This window comes from Mizuhopecten yessoensis, unplaced genomic scaffold, assembly GCF_002113885.1.
Source record: "Mizuhopecten yessoensis strain PY_sf001 unplaced genomic scaffold, ASM211388v2 scaffold1429, whole genome shotgun sequence".
Taxonomy (NCBI): Eukaryota; Metazoa; Mollusca; class Bivalvia; order Pectinida; family Pectinidae; genus Mizuhopecten; species Mizuhopecten yessoensis.
The window spans coordinates 537,326-551,810 of NW_018404042.1; the positions used below are offsets into that span (position 1 = coordinate 537,326).

Genomic DNA, 14,485 nt, shown 5'->3' on the forward strand with positions numbered 1-14,485 from the left:
CTCTTCAGTAGACAGTCACTCCTAGCTAAGAGTAATTGTGGACATTGGAGATCTTCAGTATACAGTCACACCTAGCTAAAAGTAATTGTGGAGATTGCAGATCTTCAGTAGACAGTCACTCCTAGCTAAGAGTAATTGTGGAGATAGGAGATCTTCAGTAGACAGTTACACCAAGCTAGGAGTAATTGTGGGGATTGGAGATCTTCAGGAGACAGTCACACCAAGCTAGGATGAATTGTGGAGGTTGGAGATCTTCAGTAGACGGTCACACCTAGCTAGGAATAATTGTGGAGATTGGAGTTCTTCAGTAGACAGTCACCCCTAGCTAAGAGTAATTGTGGAGATTTGAGACCTGCAGTAGGCAGTCACACCTAGCTAGGAGAAATTGTGGAGATCTTCAGTAGACGGTCACACCTAGCTGGGACAAACTATGGAGATTGAAGATCTTCAGAAGACAGTCACACCTAGCTAGGAGTAATTGTGGAGATTGGAGATCTTCAGTAGACAGTCACCTAGCTAGGAATAATTGTGGAGATTGGAGATCTTCAGTAGACAATCACACCTAGCTAGGAGTAATTGTGGAGATTGGAGATCTTCAGTATACAGTCACACCTAGCTAGGAGGAATTTTGGAGATCTTCTGTAGACAGTCACACCTAGCTAAGAGTAATTGTGGAGATTGGAGATCTTCAGTAGACAGTCACAACTAGCTAGGAGTAATAGTGGAGATTGGAGATCTTCAGTAGACAGTCACAACTAGCTAGGAGTAATAGTGGAGATTGGAGATCTTCAGTAGACAGTCACCTAGCTAGGAGTAATTGTGGAGATTGGAGATCTTCAGTATACAGTCACACCTAGCTAGGAGGAATTTTGGAGATCTTCAGTAGACAGTCACCCCTAGCTAAGAGTAATTGTGGAGATTGGAGATCTTCAGTAGACAATCACACCTAGCTAGGAGTAATTGTGGAGATTAGAGATCTTCAGTAGACAGTCAAACCTTTTTTTTCATTTTACAGATTTTTCCGTTTTTTACTACCAGGGTAATTGAAAACACTGATAAAATATTGACTTCAATTATTTCCCATGTCAAATAAAAAATTGCCTCATCTCAGCTATGAAATGAAATGAATCTTTGTAGAAAGTGTTATGGGAATTCAAAAGATTTTGACATTGAAGATGGAATTAGGGCATAAAAAAGGCGAAAAAAAACCCTCAAACACGCAGAAAAATAGAGACAGGGGGAAAAAGATTGATTTACTTTTTAAAAGTTTGATGAGAAAAAATTTTCCCATGTCAAATAAAAAAAAATGTCTCTTCTCAGCTTTGAAATGAAATGAATCTTTGTAGCAAGAGATATGTGAATTCAAAAGATTTTAACATTGAAGATGGAATTAGGGCATAAAAAAGGTGAAAAAAACCCTCAAACACGCAGAAAAATAGAGACGGGGGAAAAAGATTGATTAACTTTTTAAAAGTTTGGGGAGAACTTTTGTTTTATAGTCTTGTTGATTGAATTCCAAACTTAAACTGTTTTTGTCTTTCTCTTTCTAAAAAAATATTTACAGATTCAAGTGTAATTGACTCAATAACCATTGTTGAGATCATTGTCATTATCACTGGATAACGACAGCCATTCCCGTGCGTATAGTGATACATACACCGTGTACGTACATATGTGTACAACCCGGGGGGTTCCATTGCTATTTTCGGAGGTAACCAGAAGTACCTGGGTCATCAGATTTGTGCAACTCATTAGTGTATTCAAGCAAAAGATACATTGTTGAAATGTATACATTCCGATGACATCACTTTGCCCAGCGTCCGATGACTACTGCACCGACTGACAGGACGGCTGGATTTTGTGTTTTTTATGTGTTTGTGTTCATTTACATATGTTTACTTAGATGACATAGTGTAAACAATTCCCAGAAACACAACATTAAAATTGAATTTTGACAATAACGTTCAATATACAACAACTTTGCCGTAATATTTTCAACTGCACTCGACAAGGCTGGCACCTAGATAATGGTAACGGTTAAATCATAGGACGGGTTTGATAAATTTACATGACCTACATGTCATATGCCTGCCTAAATACTGATAGTTAGATCACAGCACACAAACTGGGTTTTGTTACGATTGAAGTTAAAATCAAAATAGTAAAATTACTTTGTGTGTTTGTGATTTTGTACACACTATACCTAGTTACCGTTGTCGTGGAGTCTACAAAAGTACAGGAGAGTTCCAAAACTGCGAGCCATTGGTGCCATATTATAGCGTTCCGGAATTAACTGGGACATCTTTGGGTATTAATACATATAACTGTTGAGATAAACTGGTAATGGAATGACAACGATATGATTTTATTGTAACAGTTTAAGAGTGCGAGTGAAATATTGTGCGAGTGCATCGGGTATTATAAAAATAACTGCATTGAGTCACTTTGAAGTAAGACTTATCGCTAATGAGTTATGATTACATGTTAAAGAGTGAACATACAAACCAATGTAATGTTTATGTTGAAGATATGCAGCCGATTTCGTTGGTACAAGTCCTAGTTTGGTCGTATCATGTCACGAAGGTCTTCTAAGCATGGCGCTGAGCGTAACCGTATCACACATCGGGTTTGAATGGAATGCTTGTAATCCTCCCGGGGATGTATTCCGGTTAAAAGAACGCATTTTATGTAATTTTAAAGAAAAATACTATAACTATAAGGATTAACTTTCTATTTATAGTTTAGATTATCGAGTGATAACTACAATGGAACTTGGGTAAATTAATCCTAATCGGCTCCGATTATTCAATTTACCCGAGTTCCTTTGTAGTTATCACTCGATAACCTAAACTAAATAGAAAGTTAATCCTTAACGAAAGAAATTGTGATGAAGGTTCCTAACCAAAAAATAAGATATGGTTGTATAATTGGTTGACATATTTTTCTGTCTTTTTCCCCCTTAGTATAATTGACTTCAACAGATTATTTAATTGATAAGAGGAAATATGAACAACTTTTTAAAATCATTGACATTTTTTGTCAGGAATGGATTTCTAGAAATCATTTTTCATATTGGATAAATATATGATATTAAGTAAAAAAAAAATACACAAAAAATATAACATGCAAGATTTTTCTGTTACTATGTTACTGATTATTTTTCTGTTACTATGTTACTGATTATTTTTCTTTTTTCCATTGCTGAATTGCCTTTGAGTTTTTAGATTATTTAAACATTACATTTGGCAAGATTTTTACATGAAAATATTTTGTGTAGGATTTCATGTTTCTACGTTAATGATGGATATTTTTCTGCTTCCATTGCTCAATCGTCTTCGAGATGATCTGACTGTTAACAAACCCTGTACAGAGATTAGTGGCCAGGAGAACAGTGGGTCCTGATGCTGTATGGATTACCAAGGACATAACCAGGTCACCGGTGTCTAATGTCCCTCAATATTGTCATGGTAAAAGTAAAACTGATCACTCAAAATAAATGTCCAACACATGATGTGTCGGTAATTAACCATATTGATTCTTAGCTACCATATCATGTTATTTTGATAACTTTGTATAAAGTTTTGTCCTGTTTCAGCATGATTATATTCAGATTTAAACATGCTAGATTGAACAAATGTATCGATATTGACCGAAAAGCTGACAATTCTTGTAGAACGTGGCTCCAGACAATTAACTGATACCGACGCTAATAATTAATGTTATTCATCAGCCAGCATCATAGACTGTTTGTCACAACATATTCTTATTGACAAAGATTGACAGATTGGTGGATCACAAATCGTCTTCACTTTGCTCCCTCTATCTATAAATAGGTCTGGCTGTAAGTGCGTGCTAAGGCAAGTCTGCCTCGCAAACTATAGCTGGATCAACGTGTATGGTTTTAGTGACAAGCATTTGCTGTTATGATTGAGTTGATAACACACCTTGTTAAAGGTACCAGGGTGTGGTTTATACCCTGTATGAGGTACCAGGGTGTGGTTTATACCCAGTATGAGGTACCAGGGTGTGATATATACCTGTATGAGGTACCATGGTGTGGTTTATACCCTGTATGAGGTACCAGGGTGTGGTTTATACCCTGTATGAGGTACCAGGGAGTGGTTTATACCCTGTATGAGGTACCAGGGTGTGGATGGGGTGATGTATACCCTGTATGAGGGTGATTTATACCGTGTATGAGGTACCATGGTGTGATTTATACCCTGTATGAGGTACCAGGGTGTGATGTATACCCTGTATGAGGTACCAGGGTGTGATGTATACCCTGTATGAGGTACCAGGGTGTGATGTATACCCTGTATGAGGTACCAGGGTGTGATGTATACCCTGTATGAGGTACCAGGGTGTGATGTATACCCTGTATGAGGTACCAGGGTGTGATGTATACCCTGTATGAGGTACCAGGGTGTGATGTATACCCTGTATGAGGTACCAGGGTGTGATGTATACCCTGTATGAGGTACCAGGGTGTGATGTATACCCTGTATGAGGTACCAGGGTGTGATTTATACCCTGTATGAGGTACCAGGGTGTGATGTATACCCTGTATGAGGTACCAGGGTGTGATGTATACCCTGTATGAGGTACCAGGGTGTGATGTATACCCTGTATGAGGTACCAGGGTGTGATGTATACCCTGTATGAGGTACCAGGGTGTGATGTATACCCTGTATGAGGTACCAGGGTGTGATGTATACCCTGTATGAGGTACCAGGGTGTGATGTATACCCTGTATGAGGTACCAGGGTGTGATGTATACCCTGTATGAGGTACCAGGGTGTGATGTATACCCTGTATGAGGTACCAGGGTGTGATGTATACCCTGTATGAGGTACCAGGGTGTGATGTATACCCTGTATGAGGTACCAGGGTGTGATGTATACCCTGTATGAGGTACCAGGGTGTGATGTATACCCTGTATGAGGTACCAGGGTGTGATGTATACCCTGTATGAGGTACCAGGGTGTGATGTATACCCTGTATGAGGTACCAGGGTGTGATGTATACCCTGTATGAGGTACCAGGGTGTGATGTATACCCTGTATGAGGTACCAGGGTGTGATGTATACCCTGTATGAGGTACCATGGTGTGATGTATACCCTGTATGAGGTACCAGGGTGTGATGTATACCCTGTATGAGGTACCAGGGTGTGATGTATACCCTGTATGAGGTACCAGGGTGTGATGTATACCCTGTATGAGGTACCAGGGTGTGATGTATACCCTGTATGAGGTACCAGGGTGTGATGTATACCCTGTATGAGGTACCATGGTGTGATGTATACCCTGTATGAGGTACCAGGGTGTGATGTATACCCTGTATGAGGTACCAGGGTGTGATGTATACCCTGTATGAGGTACCAGGGTGTGATGTATACCCTGTATGAGGTACCAGGGTGTGATGTATACCCTGTATGAGGTACCAGGGTGTGATGTATACCCTGTATGAGGTACCAGGGTGTGATGTATACCCTGTATGAGGTACCAGGGTGTGATGTATACCCTGTATGAGGTACCAGGGTGTGATGTATACCCTGTATGAGGTACCAGGGTGTGATGTATACCCTGTATGAGGTACCAGGGTGTGATGTATACCCTGTATGAGGTACCAGGGTGTGATGTATACCCTGTATGAGGTACCAGGGTGTGATGTATACCCTGTATGAGGTACCAGGGTGTGATGTATACCCTGTATGAGGTACCAGGGTGTGATGTATACCCTGTATGAGGTACCAGGGTGTGATGTATACCCTGTATGAGGTACCAGGGTGTGATGTATACCCTGTATGAGGTACCAGGGTGTGATGTATACCCTGTATGAGGTACCAGGGTGTGATGTATACCCTGTATGAGGTACCAGGGTGTGATGTATACCCTGTATGAGGTACCAGGGTGTGATTTATACCCTGTATGAGGTACCATGGGGTGATGTATACCCTGTATGAGGTACCCGGGTGTGGTTTATACCGTGTATGAGGAACCAGGGTGTGGTTTATACCGTGTATGTGGTACCAGGGTGTGATATATACCCTGGATGAGGTACCAGGGTGTGATATATTCCCTGTATGAGGTACCAGGGTGCGATATATACCCTGTATGAGGTTCCAGGGTGTGATTTATACCCTGTATAAGGATACCCTGTATGAGGTACCAGGATGTGATGCATGTATACCCTGTATGAGGTAACAGGGTGTGGTTCATAGCCTGTATGAGGTACCAGGGGGTGGTTTATACCGTGTATGAGGTACCAGGGTGTGATTTATACCCTGTATAGGGTACCAGGGTGTGATTTATACCGTGTATGAGGTACCAGGGTGTGGTTTATACCGTGTATGAGGTACCAGGGTGTGATATATACCCTGTATGAGGTACCAGGGTGTGATTTATACCCTTTATGAGGTACCAGGATGTGAATTTATACCCTGTATGAGGTACCAGGGTGTGATATATACCCTGTATGAGGTACCAGGGGGTGATTTATACCGTGTATGAGGTACCAGGGCGTGGTTTATACCGTGTATGAGGTACCAGGGTGTGGTTTATAACCTGTATGAGGTACCAGGGAGTGATTTATACCCTGTATGAGGTACCAGGGTGCGATTTATACCGGGTATGAGGTACCAGGGGGTGGTTTATACCGTGTATGAGGTACCAGGGTGCGATATATACCCTGTATGAGGTACCAGGGTGTGGTTTCTAACCTGTATGAGGTACCAGGGTGTGATTTATACCGTGTATGAGGTACCAGGGTGTGGTTTATACCCTGTATGAGGTACCAGGGTGTGATTTATACCCTGTATGAGGTACCAGGGTGTGATTTATACCGTGTATGAGGTACCAGGGTGTGGTTTATACCGTGTATGAGGTACCAGGGTGTGGTTTATACCCTGTATGAGGTACCATGGTGTGATTTATACCCTTTATGAGGTACTAGGATGTGAATTTATACCCTGTATAAGTTACCAGGGTGTGATTTTTGTGATTTGATGATGTATTAGGTGAGCAGTATTAATGATAGACACCTTGCCAGTTTGACAGGTAGACACCCTCACTTCCTTGTGGGGCGAAATAAAACCACCCCATACTAGAACCTGAACACTGCTAATACCAATAGTCATGTTCTGACGGAGGCTCCCGGCTGTGTCACCATTACCTTTAAATAAATTTAAGTAGTATTTAAGTAATCATAGATTTTGCTATGTGGTCTCTCCCCCATCAGTCCCAGGAAAGATTTGAAAGGTTGACAAGTATGTACTTCAAAGTCTCTAGGACACCCCAGAAGTGTTTTGACAGATAAACAGAAATAGTCACACCTCTGAAACATGTACTAGAACAAGTGGTGACCTCTCTCACCCTCGGGCTGTCATCACCTGTACAGGTGACTAGTAATACTTCCACCCTGGAAACCTGTAGCTTGTATGCCCCCCAGCAACCCTGTAGCTGGTATGCCCCCCAGCAAACCTGTAGCAGGAACTAGTTCATTCATCGGACAAAGACACTTAATCTAGCGGTCATTATTCCACCTATTAAAGTTTATCATTCCATCTATTATTTTACAATCATTTATTATAGCTCATTATATAGTTAATTCATAAGAGTCTGGTAATACTCACTTGTTTCTTTTAGTCATGAATATATACTGCAGTCTTCAAAATATTACTGCATACTTGTCAACTCTCCCTAATTAGGAAGGGTCGACTCCCGATTTTGGACCCTAAGATTTTAATATTTTTCAACTGGTGAATTTGCTTAACTATTCCTATATTGTAAGATCTAATGATTTCACCTGAAACAAAAACTAAAAATTGTCATTTTAAAGGACCATTTTGTTTATACACATTTTATTTATAATTCAATTTTGAGCATGCAGAATTTCACCCAAGGAAATTTCAAAACGTTGGCAAGTAGGTAACTATGTAAGTGAAAAGAAGGTCATTTCATTGAATCTTGTGCTAATGATATCACAAGTATTTCATAAAATCCTACACTCTGATCTGTACACAGATAATTCAGAAAACGGAAATTAAAGAAAGTACCAAAAATAGTTGACAACACAATATAACCTGAAACACTGTAGAAGCGAATCATTGAGGTTAATTCAGGACAGAGCTGGGAGTTTGTTTCTGTAGACTACATTGTAACTTATAAGAATATTTCCAGTTTACCTTAGAAAGGTGGACACATGCTGAGTGTAGGGCTACATAGGGACAGGCAACAGGTTGGAAGGATTAGCAGTGATACAGGCCTTTACAATGCCAACAATCTTATAAATAGCTGTGTACCGGCAGAGTGTTACCTGGATATCATTGTCGCCCCGGGGATCGAACAGGAACGACTTCCGACTAAACACATAAAGCACGTTAAGAATTACGATAGTATCTCGCTCTTTAAAGCTTAAGGGCTTCGCACGTTTAACATATCGATTGGCGATAATTACCTGGAAAAGTGAATTGCAGTTTAATATGATTTTCTAAATTGATCCGGCATGATCTCATTATGTAGTTTTGACTTGAAGAGATTCTGCTTATTTTTGTCGGTGCGACCTCCCATAATTGTAGCTACCCATGCATCAAATAATCTCAAAGACAGTTATTTTAGATTTTCTTTTTTCCGGAAGAAATATTGTGAGGACAAACAAATCAGATTATTTTGATAGCCGAGGTCACTTTAAATCAAACAAGATCCAAGCTTCTTTTTTTACGACGTTGAACATATTACTTTGAATAGATTGAGATTGTTTTAAATCTCTTTCACAAATCCTTTTAGCAATCATAAAAGAATTTGAAAAAATCAGTTTTTTGCATGTATTAATTATCTCAAATATTTTTAAGGAAGTATCTCTATATTTATAAACTAATAACGTAATTAAAACAGGTGAAATGCTGTAAAATGGCGAAAGTCATGGTGTACAATTAAATTGACCTTTGTTTAAATGAATCAGACGAATATCTCTTTGATTTACTTAACTACAAATCGCTTTGAAGCATCTCTGTTAAAATTCTGTGCAACCTTTGAAACTGCATTTAAATTCCAGCAGTTGATGAAATGAAATTAATTGAAACAAGTCGAATTTAATTTTCCAGAATTCCCTGACAAATGTGAGATATATTTCTTAGTATGTGATGGTTGATTTTCTCTGACTGACCTTTGTCTATTTGAAGGTAAAAATCATTTGAATGACAGTGATATGTGGCTTGATTTTAATTACATTTTTTGGTTACATGTTGATGATGGTCATTAAGAGTGACCTTGTGACTTAATTATATTTGTTACTTGAAGGTCAATGCCATTTAGATTGACCCTGTGTCAGGTGAAAGTTGTTTAAATTGACTGTTAAACTGTTATATATATTTATGTTACTTGAAGGTGAAGGTCGTTAAGAATGACCTTTTTTCTGTAAGATATATTTTGGTAGTTGAAAGGTGAAGGTCGTTAAGAATGACCTTTTGTCTGTAAGATATATTTTTGTTAGTTGAAAGGTGAAGGTCTTATGAATGAACTTTTGTATGTAAGACATACTTCTTTACTTGTAGGTGAAGGTCGTTTGAATTGACCTTGTGTCTGTTAGTTATATTTATGTTTCCAGTAGGTGAAGGTCATTAATAATGACCTTGGGTCTAAGATATAGTTGTGTTACTTGATGGTGAAGACCATTCAGATTGACCCTGTGTCAGGTGAAAGTCGCTTAAATTGACTTGTCGACTATTGAATATATTAATTTTATTTGAAGGTGAAGGTCATTAAGAATGAAGGTCATTAAGAATGACCTTTTATCTGCGAGATATATCACTTGTAGGTGAAGGTCGCTTGGATTGACCTTGTGTCTGTGTTACTTGTAGGTGAAATTTGTTGATTCAAGAGTGAAGGTTGTTAGTTTAATAGTGGTCCTGTGTTTGTTAGATATATTTCTTTGATAAATGGAGGTCATTTGTTTACGAGTGACCCCTGTCTGGACTCGGGGCGACTTGTCTGTTTATATCATTGATCCCCCCGCTAATGGCTATTGATAATTCATTAACAGATAGTGGATTCAGAACCGTGATGTCTACAAAGCTAGCAGTGGAGTGTGCTCAAATTGTTTGAGATTGTTTCAGTGTTTGTAAATAGTAATTTGGAGGAGATACGGTACACAGGTTCGATTGAAAACAAACGGTCAAACGAAAAATGGAGTTTCCTTTACCAGCCTCAGAATGTCGTACACCATGTAAAAAGGTCAGGTATCTTCAGAGAAGTTGAGCGAGGGAAATGAACCGTTTGTTAGATACGATGATAGGAACCCTTTGCTGTTTCTGGTTGTAAATGTTAAGCAAACTAAACATTGTGAGTGTTTGTTTTGAGTGATGTTAGGAGAAGTGGCAAAATTATTGTCATCACACGGATCTGGTCTGTACACGTCGGCGTACTGCCATCCCACTGTCACTGCCAGTTTGGCCATCCCCACATAAATACGGACATAAAAGCGCGGCCAAGTTGCTTCCCGAGATTTTTATGGTTTGACAGTTAGCAACAGTGTCCCTTAATCCTATCAAACGAGAAGGGTCCTTTTATCCAGGCAGCTAAGCGTCCAGGCAATGTCACCCTAGAGAGACATCGAGGTTGGTTAAGTATGGACTGGAGATGCGCACTACATCCTTGGGTTCTGCACAGTTCAAAGTGTGATTAGCTTGGAAAACTCGAAATATTTCAAATTCTATATTTCATTCGACTGAACTCATAAATTACATAAATATATAATTCATAGTTGAACTGACTAGATTCTGTTCCCCAACTTGTGTATAATTGATTAGAAAGTGAAACGGTTTATTTTCAATTGTGAAATGTTACGTTAAAGCTTATCATTCTATCTCTGTGCCAGTCCTGTGTAAATCAGAGTAAGGAAAGTCTATCTTGTTCAGTAAACATTTGGCTCAGGACACATGACAAGCTAAAGGCTTTTCAGAAATATTCAAACGTCAATAAAAGAAAAGCCGGTGCAGATTTGGTATGGCTATACATGCTTTTACAAATTCGCATGAGAAAGGATTTGAATTGACGGAAGAATAACTTTTTGAGGTGTTAATAATACTGGTCACAGCTGACGGGCTGTGCTTAGAAATATGTGGTTAGAGGGTATGCTTGACTGGTCGCTGGGAGAGATATAGCTAGCCTACCTGGGCCATGATTCACTGATTGATTGATCGGGGCCCAAGGGAGATACACGGATCACACTAACCAGCTTGCTTCACACATGTTTTTGAACTAATTTTGTCGCGAGAGAAGTAGGAGGAGTTGCCCCTGTAACTGTCCTGGATTGTCAACATGTTGTAAGTGCTGGACCCAACAACCAAGCAAAAGTTGAGGTAGAGATTTTTTTTTCAAACTAAAATGTGTGTATGAAAGCAGATACATCACTGGCCAAATTGAATATATTTGGGGAGCCCAGACTGCACCAAGTCTACTGGGGTTTTCATTACACGGAGCGAGAATAATAGATCGCCCGGTTACTACAACACAAACGGTTTTCTATCGAACCCATTGAAAATCGCCGGCAATTTACAGTATTTCCAAACGTGAGATAATTGTGTAAGCTTTGTCCTCTTCGGAGTTGAAGGCACTGAAAACTGAATATTGAATTGTTATTGTGACTGTGTGAGTTAGTGAAAGCTGTTACAGGGTCCTAAGCCTTATAGGCTGGGGTCTGTCACATCTACGACTCCGGAGTATAGAGTCACTCTTAGGCAGTCAGGCGTGGCGGTGCTCAGGACGTGTAAAAAGGCAAACCAGCGCGACACCGACGTTCAGGCACAGCAGCCAGGCGTGCATGTTGTTACCACGGCAAGTGTGTACCCACGGTTACAGTTAGCAGGCTAGGACTGTGGACTGGCGACGACAAACACCAGCCACTCCAAGATAGACAGACGGACAGACGGACGTGTATAGTGAAATACTAAGCCAGCACGTCTATCTACACCCATAGACCTGAGTGTGTAGCACACAGACACGGAGGATCAAGTCAATTAAGTACCGGAGCAGTGCGTGTGTGTATCGGACTTTCGATCTGGATCATCTCAGCACCATTGCCGCGTTACAACTTGCTGCATCTCCGACCTCGGTAGCCAGTGTCGCTCCTCGCCTCAAAACACTACCTGTTGGCTCAAGGAGGTACCTTGGATCCGGAGTCAGGATGCACCCCTACCTCTACGTACAGTACCCGTACGTTCCTATGCCGATGAAGCAGGATCAGCTCGTGGTAATTACCTCTTCTACTTCTAGCACCTCTCACCGCACACACACACACGCACGACACAGGGGCAACATGCGCTTTGTGTGTACAGGGGGTGGCACTTGCATACCCTTGTAGGGTGACACCCCCTCTGGAGGGGACACAGATACCCTACACATGAGAATAGAAAATGATGAAGGGGTGATGGGGTTGATGTTCACACAAGTGTATGGGGGAGGGATAGAGTGTCACACCTACACATGGGGGATGTGTTTATTCCTTGCAGATCGAGGTGGGGAGAATTAACCTGTGTCACACATGTAGCAATCGTTATGTCATGACGTGTCTAGCTTGTTAACTTAATAAATGGTGTTGGTGTTATTTAGTGTTTGTGTGTTTGCGTGTGTACTCAACGCATGGCATCCATGTTTGGTTTGAGTCATGTGCTGCCGGCTTCGGAGGCTGTGTATGTTACTCCACAATGTTGTGTGTCATTATTTCTGTGAGGTTTTGGTGACACAGCTGTTCAGCTAGATAGTCGACCTGTTTTATGGTGTCCAGTTTAAAACTTATGGGAATTTGTTTGTATTTACCCCATTAACTGTGTTATGTAGTGGTTAAACCCATGTTCTATTCTAACCTGTTATATCGCCCATTGTTACATCAGATTTAATATAGATAGACATGGCATCGTAGACTTAAAGTCGACACTGTAAAGTCAAGTTGGAGACAACTGAGAGAAGTCAAGATAGCGATGTTAAAAGACTTGTGTAGCCGGTAAGGCAAAATAAGAATTTCTTGACTATTTGTATAAATTCTTGATTTGATGTGATAAGATGGATCCTTGAATCTCATCCGTTTCATTTCAAGGTATCTCATGTTAACCTTTGGGTATCTCATGTTAACCTTTAGGTACCCCATGTTAACCTTTAGGTACCACATGTTAACCTTTAGGTATCTCATGTTAACCTTTGGGTACCCCATGTTAACCTTTAGGTACCACATGTTTACCTTTAGTTATCTCATGTTAACCTTTAGGTTCCCCATGTTAACCTTTAGGTATCTCATGTTAACCTTTAGGTATCACATGTTAACCTTTAGGTACCCCATGTTAACCTTTAGGTATCTCATGTTAACCTTTAGGTATCTCATGTTAACCTTTAGGTACCCCATGTTAACCTTTAGGTACCACATGTTAACCTTTAGGTATCTCATGTTAACCTTTAGGTATCTCATGTTAACCTTTGGGTACCCCATGTTAACCTTTAGGTACCACATGTTAACCTTTAGGTATCTCATGTTAACCTTTAGGTATCTCATGTTAACCTTTAGGTACCCCATGTTAACCTTTAGGTACCACATGTTAACCTTTAGGTATCTCATGTTAACCTTTAGGTATCTCATGTTAACCTTTGGGTACCCCATGTTAACCTTTAGGTACCACATGTTAACCTTTAGGTATCTCATGTTAACCTTTAGGTATCTCATGTTTACCTTTAGGTATCTCATGTTTACCTTTAGGTATCTCATGTTAACCTTTAGGTCTCATGTTAACATTTAGGTACCCATGTTAACCTTTAGGTATCTCATGTTAACCTTCAGGTATCATGTTAACCTTTAGGTCTCATGTTAACCTTTAGGTATCCCATGTTAACCTTTAGGTATCTCATGTTTACCTTTAGGTATCTCATGTTAACCTTTAGTTATCTCATGTTAACCTTTAGGTCTCATGTTAACCTTTAGGTATCACATGTTGACCTTTAGGTCTCATGTTAACATTTAGGTACCCATGTTAACCTTTAGGTATCTCATGTTAACCTTGAGGTATCATGTTAACCTTTAGGTCTCATGTTAACCTTTAGGTATCACATCTTAACCTTTAGGTATCTCATCTTAACCTTTAGGTACCCCATGTTAACCTTTAGTTATCTCATGTTAACCTTTAGGTATCTCATGTTAACCTTTAGGTATCCCATGTTAACCTTTAGGTACCCCATGTTAACCTTTAGTTATCTCATGTTAACCTTTAGTTATCTCATGTTAACCTTTAGGTATCTCATGTTTACCTTTAGGTATCTCATGTTAACCTTTAGGTATCTCATGTTAACCTTTAGGTCTCATGTTAACCTTTAGTTACCACATGTTAACCTTTAGGTACCCCATGTTAACCTTTAGGTATCTCATGTTTACCTTTAGTTATCTCATGTTAACCTTTAGGTATCTCGTGTTAACCTTTAGGTATATCATGTTTACCTTTAGTT

General features: G+C 39.8%; 1 protein-coding gene across 9 annotated transcripts in view; it reads left to right on the forward strand.

Annotated features, from left to right (window-relative positions):
• The window catches only part of LOC110462155 (nucleolysin TIAR-like), a 290,371-nt gene that overhangs the window by 135,050 nt on the left and 140,836 nt on the right, over window positions 1-14,485 (forward strand). The window contains exon 1 of one of the 9 annotated variants that reach the window (XR_002464248.1): window positions 11,171-12,251. The exons of the other annotated variants lie outside the window; for them this stretch is intronic. The gene's annotated coding sequence lies outside the window, so the exon portion shown is untranslated. Of the gene's footprint in view, window positions 1-11,170; window positions 12,252-14,485 lie in introns of those variants that run through there. 9 annotated transcript variants of the gene reach the window in all.